Here is a 10,805-nt window from a genome sequence, read left to right as displayed (position 1 = left end):
ACTAAGCAATACCTGCTTCATTAGTTTAATTCATTATTAATGATTTCTGTTGTTTTTGGCCGCTGGCACACATGGAACGATAGTCTCAAGACTATCCCGACCAAAGATATTTAGATATTTAAAGACCGTTCGAAGTCACAAGGTGTGAGAATGACAATTTTACCCATTCATGACTATTTTGATTATGTAAATCCACCATTATTGACTTATTGTGAGTGTTTTTTTTGTTTTTTTTTATCATGATGTGCGATAAAATCGCGCCATCATTATAAGCTTCATTGTTGGTGTTATTTTTGTCCGTACCAGTATGATAAGTGATAAATTTGTAGCATTTCTACTACATGGCCACACTGGTACCTTTAGTTAGTGACTTGAAGCCGGTCAAGTGAACTGTTGGTTGAAGTTCCTTGAATTATCCACGTGTAGATCAAGGTTGGACGATATAAAGGAGTGGAACAGACGGACACATAGAGGTTTCTTGAATTAATAAAGATATAATACCTATTGACTCTCATATTTTGTTGTTTTAAGACCAAAGATATTGATTAACCACGCATATGTTTGTATTTCCTCGTGAGGATTCGTACCTGTTCTCCACCTGCTGTGACGGATCATCCCTCTGTCCTGCTCCGTGATCTCCAATCTCCACAGGAAACTCCGAAAACTCGTTCCTCCACAGGAGCCCTGGTCCACTACAATGCTCCATCTCTGGATGTGGAGCGGCGCGGCTTCGTGCCGAGGTCCTTTCGGATCATCGAGCTCCTCCAGGAGTCGTAGAGAGAGAGACACGAACCCTGCAGAGACACCTCATTTCAGCTGATGGTTTCCTCCACTCGTTGACCATCATTGGGTGAGAGGGTCAGCGTGAAGAGCGGCTACTTAACAGCAGCAACTGTTTTACAGCTCAGGCGAGAGCCGCGAGAGAGCGGTGATTAATTTCACGATCCCCCGACTTCATTTGTGAACAAGACCGTGAAATGTCTGAACTCCGCACGGAGCGATTAGTTACACTCTCCAGGTTTACACAGGTCTCTTGTTTGGTGAAAAGAGTCCTGCGGTGGTTTTATTGTTAGCGCTGACTCGTGTAAACAAACGCACACACACTTTTCAACATGTGTAAAAAATGAGAAGAGGGGAAAAACAATGGAAGATTATGAGTCTGTGGAGATTCTTTTCTACAAGTTCATTGAGCAAAAATTGTCTTTTAACTGAAACAGACTGTGGGCCTTTAGACCAAAGGTGTTTTCATTCGAGTTGAAATAACGTAAAAAAATAATGAAAACTGTAAATATAGTGTTTGATAAGACAATTAACCAATTAGAAGCAGAAGTATTACTATCACGGAGAAAACGGCGGTTTTAGAAAACAGTGTATTACTAACTAATGATGAAATTAAAATACTCCTGGTGTCTGCGGAGATGTTTCTGACCTTAGGCGCTTCAGTTTTGTGTTAATTTGGGTCACAAATGTGTGCATGCAAAGACAATTAAATGAGTATTTTTTTTTTCCTTAAGGAAGGTCATAAAAGTTAATCGTAATTGGATGAACCCGAGCTAAAGTTGTTATTTCAGAGGTGCAGATTAATGTTATTATTATTATTATTATTTTTTTTTATATCTATCAGCAGCCAATGTGGCACCAAATTAGCAAATTATGTGTCATGACATAGTAATAAATTCATTAGAGACTGAAAATGCTTCAGCGTAAGGGGTGAGTGAGTGACTTAAAATGCTGCTTCACTCCTTTACAGCCCTGTTGATTTATTTTGAACTGCCACAAGGGGGATCTTATTTAAGATTGTTTTCAAAATTAACTACTGCGATAATATCACAAATCACTTTACTTCTATACTACTACTTAACTTCTATTACTCCTATCGTTTCATAACTGTTAGCGATAGCATCTTCACAACCGATACATCCCACCTCCTAAACGACGCTCATGTATTTCCTCCTTATCTGTACATTTTTTAAAAGAGGTGCACAAATCCAGACATTCTTTTTCGGTATTTGTTAGCTAGCAGTTAGGGTACATAGTGCAGATGTTTCGGTCTTGTTGTGGGGAGATTGGTGGCTGTCTCCACTGCCCCCTACTGTCTGGTAGCGGATAACCAGCCTTGCAATATCACAGCCGTCGACCCGGGTCTTGGTTAGGGCCTTGCGAGAAACAGGAAAACAAGGCTGTAGCAGCTATAAGATCAATCATGACATGATGTTCATCATGGCATACTGTATATACATATTCATAAAAAGAAGCAGAGGACACGAGGAAGAGGAAATGACCTTCGCACTGGGGCAAGGTGCCACACACAAGTAAACATGCGACTAGCTTTTTTCAAATGGCGAGAATTGAAAAACAAAGAAACTCATGTTCAGCCAGGAGAGAGAAAGGGAATTGTGAGTGTCAGTGGTGAGATGAGTGAGGATAAAGCGGTGCTGATGAATGAATGGTATCGCAAATTTCCTCTGAATCTGTAAGGGGAAGCTCCAAAAAGCGACCAGACCTGGAACGTTCTGCAGTGGTATGCAGATTTGAACGCAGAATCGACCTACTCTCTCGGCCTACCCTCGCTCTGGATTTGCTGAGACAATGAACAACACAACAATTATGTTGCTACTAAACAAAACCATAACCAAATAACGTAGAGTCAAACTGATCGATAACTGGGAGCTACTGAAAGACTGTGAAAAAGTCCTCGACTCATCTCACAACATCTGTCTGTTTACAGGCCGGGCTGCTTGTTTACACTGAGGTTTGTATAAATGCATGTTTGTATTAATGCCCCTGAAACTTTAAAGATTCTTCTTCAGGTGACGGTGCGTGTGATTCCGCGTGTGAATCGCAGATTGCCTCCTTTTGTTCGCCTTCCCCTGAGCTGCGCGGGTGTTTACCATCAGATAAAGCGAACAATAATTCACGGGTAAACATCTTGGTTTACAGTGATTTCTGTAAACACAACATTTCGAACACAAAGGTGGAGCTGCTCGTGCTTCTCGGGGGCCTCTTTGTTCGGGGCTGGTGGGAGTCAGGCGCACTGGGGGGGAAGAGGGAAAAAAGGGAAGCGCTACACAGGCATCGCAGCCCCTGTGATCGCGTAAGCTGCAAACAGAGCCGTGGGGGAACCGAGGAGGTCAGGCAGCCTGATCAATACACAGATTTCCACACTAAACATGTTGAATATGTATGAGAAAAAAAAAAGCCTCTTTATTTCCTCGTTCAAAGACACGTTTTCCTGCCGTGACCTGGCACCACTCCTGTTTTCCTTTATAAATGACTCGATTTGGAGAGGAGATAAAAACGTAGCTGTGGTAGAAAAAAAGAAAATGAACTCCCACGTCAATCTGTGCAGGAGCTGGAGCATCTCGTATTGATTGAGATGACTATCCCTCTTCAGTAATAAGTGGAGGAGGACCTTTTCTTCGCATTCACAACGCATTTTCCTAAAGTACACACTGAAGGTCACAAATTCAAGAAGGACACAAAGTTTGTAGGGAAAAAGTGTAAAAAGAGAAAAGACCCAAACCTTTCCTCAGCTCGATATCGTCTCTGTCTGCTGATCTACCTGGATTTTCAAGCTCGACCATCTCTAGAGTTTACACAGAGAATGGTCCGACAAGGAGGAAACACCCAGAGAGCAGCAGAGGAATCGTGTTGTTGAAGCCAAAAGTTCAGAGGTGAAAAGACCGGAGTGATTTGAAAATTATAGAAAGACAACAATAATACAACCGATACAAAAAAGACCGTTTCGCCAAACCTTGAAGCAGATGTTCTAGGTGAAGCTAGGTGAAAAAGCTTTGAAAAACGGATAGAAAACTAACCATTGATTGTTGAGTCTCACCTCTAGATGGTTTAAAATATCTGTCCTAAGCCCGCCCACCAGATGAGCATGGACAGACACACACACACTTCATATGCGATAAAATGATGATATTTCACAGAATTTCTGTGAAATAAAAAGTAACAGTGTTTGGACATTGAACGGTGTATAGTTCACCATAAAACCAAAACAGACTACACCGAAAACAAAATGGAATAAAAAATAAAGTAAACTAGGACCGCTTGTAGGACTCACAGTCTTGAAGGGGGCCTCGCCCCACGCAACTCGGGGACAGTGAGAAATTTCATGTAGTTCTGTTTACGTTAAAGCTTTGAAAAAGTGGAATTGTAAAGTAGTTTTCCTGCCATTTCAACATCAACTTTGTCAGAGTTCTGAGGCCACGCATTTTGACGTAGAGAAAATCGTTTGATGACATTTAATTTAATTTAATTACCTTGTCTAGAACACGTGGACCGAGTTTTACGCTCAAACGTGCTAGGACGAGTTTGTTCAAATGCATAGGCTAGCCATTTTTGTTTTTCCAAAACTTCTGGGGGAAGTACATTAGAAATTTGTTCGGAATCATGTGAGCAACAAGTGCACCAAGTTTGGTTACAATCAGAACAACTATGTGCGACTTGTACACGCTAGAAAAAATTCTAAATTTTGCATTTAACGCAACTGTTGGCCACTTTCTCTGGTGTCAAAAATTCCCCAAAAAATCCTCAAGAAACTTTGGAGTAAGCCCGACAAACTCACCAAATTTCGTACTGATTCGTTGACTTTTGTCTGACCATGACCCAACTTCTGGGGGGCGCTATAGAGCCCTGGGTCTGTTATTTTGTTATTTTTCCCTGACCTGACCTCGGTGCCAAATTTCCAGAGTTTCAGGAGCCCTCAAAAATGAGCGCAACGTCGGAGAAAAACAGGAACAACAGGTTTTTTGGGCCCTAATAACTGTAATTAAAAGACTAAACAAGTTTATATATGTAACTTAATGTTAAATATAATACACTACATGTAATAACGAACATATTTAATGGCATTATAACATTCTGTGCCACTTGCATACACTTGAAAGAAGTGGTGGGGCACATTAAATAGATTAGGGGGTCACAAGTTTAAGACATCTGCTCTGTGATTGGTCAATGGCTTCCACTACAGGACACATTTCCACAGGGGTTAAGAGGAACATATAAGCCAATTGTCTCCCTCTTTGATCACTATAGAAAAGATTATTATGGAATTATCCGACGTTATCAACAAGAATAAGTTTGCCAACCCCAGCTTTTTAGAGCAATTCTGCATCACAGCAGTGAGTAAATGTGACGCTGCCAATCACACAAGCCACAGTTCCACACAGACAATACCAGGCTGCTCTGACACAAAGTGGAAGAAGGGACAAATATCAACGTCTTTGGTGGGAAAATTACTGGCACAAGGAAAAAAACACGTCCTGGTGTAATTATAGATTCACAGAGAAAACTCCTCCGTGGCTGTCTGATGATCCCCCGAGACAACTTCTCTACTGGCATTTAAAAAACAATCATATCAGTGGGGTTTAAAGAAGAAAAACCCCGGAGCTCTGGCACTCTTTGTCATTTTCATATCCTACCATCGGGCGCCTGGGGCTTTTCAATAATTGAATTAATTATACTGACATTGTTGTGTATCCTCGTCTAATTGTAATTGGATCGCGGGGGGAGGGGGGGGGGGGATAAGAGCGAGCATCTCAACTGGGAGTATCTTCCCTGACACAGTCCAGCAGAGTCACATGACACTGAATAATGAGAGGAGAGATTCCTGCGGTGCGGCTGGCGTTTTCAATATCACTGTGGTACCGACTCACCAGGAGCCGTGAGTCTGTAAACAACAATATCCTGCTTATTATTCCGACATCCATCTGCTGCGTGACCTCACACTGGAGAAGAAAATAAAACAAACAACCTTTCAACCGTTTCCCAGGTCCGTCAGATACTCTGTGACCTATGTGTCCAAATCAAAAAGCCATAAGAACGTGATATGATGCATTTTCCCTGCTGAAAAAGTTGAACCACATGTTTTATTTTTTGTCCTAACAGTAACTTTTATTGTTTAAAATGGTACCACTGATACTGCAGAATACAAACCAGGAAGCCTCACCGTCTGGATAGAACGACAAAGAGAAGTGACAGGGACTTTTAAAAAGAAAGGACATAAAAAAAGGACAAGTCTGTGTCTTCAAAGACAACACGACAACCTCAATAGCGAAAAAACTACTGCTAGTTGATTTGTTTCACATTAAATCTTAAGTCGTAAACATTGTATTGTTCGATTTTTATCTGTGGACATGTTGCTACGCTACATAACACACTATGCAAAATACCACATACCACAAGAGGGTTGTTTTCGTTTGGTATTGCTAACATTTGGAAATAACTGCTAGCCTGAGAACGTAAAAGTTAAGTTAACTTATGAGTTTCACAATGTCTTTTGGAGCTGGCTGCTTAAATTTAGTTTAGAATTAAACACCAGGGAACGTTTTTGAAGACCTGCCACCCACAACCCCAGGTGAGGAGATTTCCAGCAGGAGGTCGCCAGAAGGAATCCGATTAACTCCCATTCCTGTAACTTTAGCTAAGTATGATGGACTTATCTACGATCCTTTACGCATATTCTGATAATCACACTGGTTTTTAAAGGTTTGATGATCTTCTACTCCTCTCAAAGTAAAATTTTAATTCATGTGCCTGGTCATGAATCAGAAGTACTCGATACAGTCTGGTTATCATAACAAACTAAATATTTTAAAGCTGGTGCCTGCAACACTTTTTCGTGATGACTGATTGCATAATAACCTTTCAGCTTAATGTATATCAAGTGATCTGAGAGAAAACTAGACTTGATCAGTGATTCCCAACGTCTGGGTCGGGACCCACAGACGGATTGCAAGAGGATTTCTTTGGGCACCCAAACAAATTTGCTGAATTAAACTTTTACCCAAACTTTTACTAAAGATTTATGTGTCTATGTTTTAAAGAACATACATCTTCAAAATGATTCATTTACTAATTCAAAATGGTCTCGCCACGACTGATAACTTTAAAAAATTGGATGTCCATGGAGAAAGTTCAGGACACTTATCCTCTAATCTGGCCTGTGACAGGAGAATTTGACCAATTAAAGTGCAGTTAAGAGAGAAACAGCGCCTCCTTATGGCTGATCTACAAAGCAGTTACAGGTAAATGTCCCTTTAGTGGAAAGATCGCCTTGGTAACAAACTGCCTACACAGAAAAATCAACCTAATACAAGATCAGAAGAGAATGCAGATCAATGGCTAGTAAATCCTTAGCATATGTCCAGTGTCCAACAAACTGGCCTAGCTCTGAGACACCATAGCAACAGCAACACTGACATAATGTCAAGTCTAAGTACATTTTTTGGAAATCTGCTGTGATCTTATCTGGTCAAAGTTTCTAAAGAATGAAAAAACACAATAAAGAAAATACACATTCTAAAGACGGTTAATGTGAAAGCACAGTGAGATCCATTTGTCTGAACACAGAGGTTAAAGCCTCCGTCGTTCACTTACAGGGTAGCTGCTTGTTTGTGAGAGACAAAGTGTCAGAGTGCATCATGTCCAAGGAGACACATCAGACGCCCACTATAATGGCCTGTAATTAAAGAGCTGATTAGCAGAACTAATGACCCAATAAACGATCCCTCGCTCATATCTCAATGTCTTTGGAACAAGACCGGAGCAGGCGATAGGGGACAAATGACGTAGCTGGACGAAGACAGAGACAGCGGCGCTCTCGTTAACCTAATTAACATCTTTGCAGGTGAATCAGCATTGATGGAGCATGATGAGGCAGTGAGACGGGGAGCTGCTGTCATTTAAGTGAAGCTAAAACAATGTCTGACTACAGTAGCCGCTAACATCAAAAACAGTAGCCACTGCATCTGGCTAAAATATAGCTAGCAGTTATCTGCTCAACACAGTAGCTACTGCGTCTGGCTACAGTAGCTGCTACAGAACAGCAAACACATCTGACTTGGTTGGTTGCTAAATCAGGTGTTGGTTACAGCAGCTGCCAACAATAATCACACTCGCTAATAAAATCAGCAAATGTAGTTGGCTCAATGTTTGGCTACAGTAGCTGCTTATGTCAAATACTGATAATACAGCATCTGGATACGGTAGCTACTAGCATCACACACAGTGTGTCTGGCTATAGTGGCTGTTCCATCACCAAATAGCATCAAACACCTCAAAGTTTGGCTACAGTAGCTGCTAATGTCCAACACCAGTGCCGTAGCATCTGGCAACTGTGGCTAGTGCAACACTGATTTCACCCCATCTGGCTACATTAGCTGCTAACATCCAACACTGATGCCACAGCTACAGCAGCTGCTAGCAGCTAGGTGCTATGAGTCTATTCAAACGCAGGTTAAGCATATTTTTCTTATTAAAAAAAACTTATTAGTAATGGAAAAGGAACCTTCTCATGTTTTTCTTTAGCATTCTTCTTTTCACTCAAGCTCTTTTAAAGGCCACATAGAACGGAAGCTCCAATTAACGCTGCGTTTGTGTGTGTATCTGCGTCATTACCTCGTTTATGAAACCCTAAAGCTTCAGAACAAACAGTTCAGCCACTGCTGAGAAAATAGTGTTGTATTGTTTTCCTGGGCTCTGCGAAGCGGATCGGCACTTCCGTAGTTTGATGTCGTCATCAAAAATCCTCACCACTCCTCTCACCACGTAGCGCCTCCTGGTGCGGGCACTAGTCCGGGCACATCCGGTTGCGTACATTCAACCGCAGAAGAAGAAGAACTACTCTCGTTGTAGCTGCTGAGATGCAGAGCATCCACCGTGCCAGAGGGGGAGCTGTGTATCTGAGAGCTGGCCTATCTATTACGTCACTTCCAGGTACCTCGCCAATCACAGGACAGTGGGAAAGCTCTCGTTGGCTGGCCAATCACAACGCAGTCCACGTTCTGGGGGTGTGGTTTTGGTCTGAAACAGCGCGGCTGACGAGAGCGTCAGTGAGGAGATATTTTGATCAGCTCGTTTGCAGCGATTAGGAGGATTTTAACCATGAAAACAAGTTAATATATGTAACTAGACCTCCATAACTAACATATATGTGTGATTCAAGCATTCTATGTCACCTTTAAGCCAACTGTACCCAACAAATGACCAAATAGAGGTGGACAATTCCTGTGATGTGACGCGTTAAACATTGCTTGCTTCTCCTTGCAAAATAATGAGCTTTTCTTCAGCAAATATGGTGGAATATTAAGATTAATTGTTGTGCTAAATCGTGCAAAAGATAAATGGATACTGTTACAGTTCGCACTCCCTCCTCGTCAACTGCAGCTCCAGCGGGAAGCTGGGTAATAGGTGGCTACAAGCGCATCAGAGGGGGGGAATAACAGTGGTGATTATCTTCTCTACCTTCTTGATGTAAAAGATGAAAGCCTCACCCTCGTGTAATAGGCTACTTATGTCCGTCCTTATTTGCCTGGCTCTGCTCTCCCCTATCTTGTGGTTAAGTACACTTTTGTCTGAATGTCCCTGATGAAAAGCTGGAGGGTCTTTCTCTCCCTCTCTCCTTCGTCCCTGACATGATAATAAAAGACCGCACAGTCGATGTGCTTTTAGTTCCCTTTGGGCTGAATTCCCTGCAATCAAGAGTCATTTAAGATATGACACATCTAGGCGTTAAAGAGCAGTCTGGCCGGGCAGGAATAATCACACTGTTATCCATACTCTGACACCGTTAATGAGGCGGAAGAAAAAGAAGAGAGGGACAAACCCTGAGGTGAGGAGGAGGAGGAGAACGAGGCAGATAAATGGCCTTGTTTTTCAGGGAGATCATATAGCTGATGGTTCCTGTGCATGATCACATCATTTAGTCCCCTGTCACCACCTCGGCACAAACTATAGATGGAGATAATTCAGCTTTTATTGGATAGTGGCTAACACATAAGTCAGTGCTACCTGAGTTGTAGCACTCAGGTAGACTCGTACTGGCCCTAAAAACGAGTCTAGGTGAATCTTCATCGTTTTCCTTCTTGTGTCCCATCTCCGTTTCTGTGATTGTATACGTTGTAATGTATACTAATTTGAATGAATCTTCTTCTCAGGTTTTGGTGTAGCAGCGCTACAGCACCATGTACAGGCCTAGCATAGAAACTGTAGCATTAAAGGTCACTTTGAAGGGTTTTGTGTGGAAGTAGATGTTTCCTAAAAGCAATAATGTTTATGGAAAACCTTTTCAAAACAACAAAGAAAAAGACAGTTAACATTTATTCCACTTTCATGTGGACGAGGCCTCAAACAGGCAAGCTTGTGTCTACAATATCTTGAGAATCAACTTCATGTTGACAGCCTTATCCAACTGGAAACCCAAGTTTCTTAAACGCTCTCTCTCTCTCCCACACCAAACCCCATAGAACAAATGAGTGTTTTAAGCTCATGTGGACAAAGTAGCTGCTGGTCTACTGCTGCCTTATTTGGCAAATTTGCATTACATTTTCAAACATCACAGTCACAAAATAACACATTTGAACTTAGTGACGGATGCAGCAGCGGATCAACAACTCACTGTGTGCTGTGATGTAAAATTGTTACTTTACTTTATGGACTTTGGTACCCGGAGATTGAGCGGATTATAAATCAATAATCTTTAGTTTGCTGTTGGAAAAAAGGTTGAATCACGGTTTATTCCATGTTTCCGAAAATGTTGATTCTAGGTCCTGGAAGTGAGCGCGAAACTCATGTCGGGCTGAGTGTGTCATTACCTCATACAGCCACACTTTGCACATCTGAATCATCCCTGTTAGCAGTAACACCTAAAGCACTGATCTAAGAGAGAGTGTTATCGAGTTAAGAGCTCACCACTAATGGCTGCCGATGCCTCAGAGTTGGGTCATCATTTGCATCGCGCACCAGGCGCACATATGCTAAATCCTACAGCACCTGCTGTATCTTTGCATAATTCT

At 41.9% G+C, this 10,805-nt stretch overlaps 1 long non-coding RNA gene across 1 annotated transcript in view; it reads right to left on the bottom strand.

Moving 5' to 3' along the window:
- Positions 1-593: 593 nt before the first annotated feature.
- LOC131468194 (uncharacterized) overlaps positions 594-10,805 on the bottom strand; it is a 72,986-nt gene continuing 62,774 nt past the window's right edge. Inside the window, exon 5 of the long non-coding RNA XR_009241685.1 lies at positions 594-794. This is a non-coding gene — a long non-coding RNA (uncharacterized LOC131468194). The remainder of the gene's footprint in view (positions 795-10,805) is intronic.

This window comes from Solea solea, chromosome 1 (genome assembly GCF_958295425.1).
Source record: "Solea solea chromosome 1, fSolSol10.1, whole genome shotgun sequence".
NCBI classification, from domain to species: domain Eukaryota; kingdom Metazoa; phylum Chordata; class Actinopteri; order Pleuronectiformes; family Soleidae; genus Solea; species Solea solea.
The sequence above is the reverse complement of the archived record's forward strand: the minus strand, read 5'-3'. Positions and strand labels throughout refer to the sequence as shown.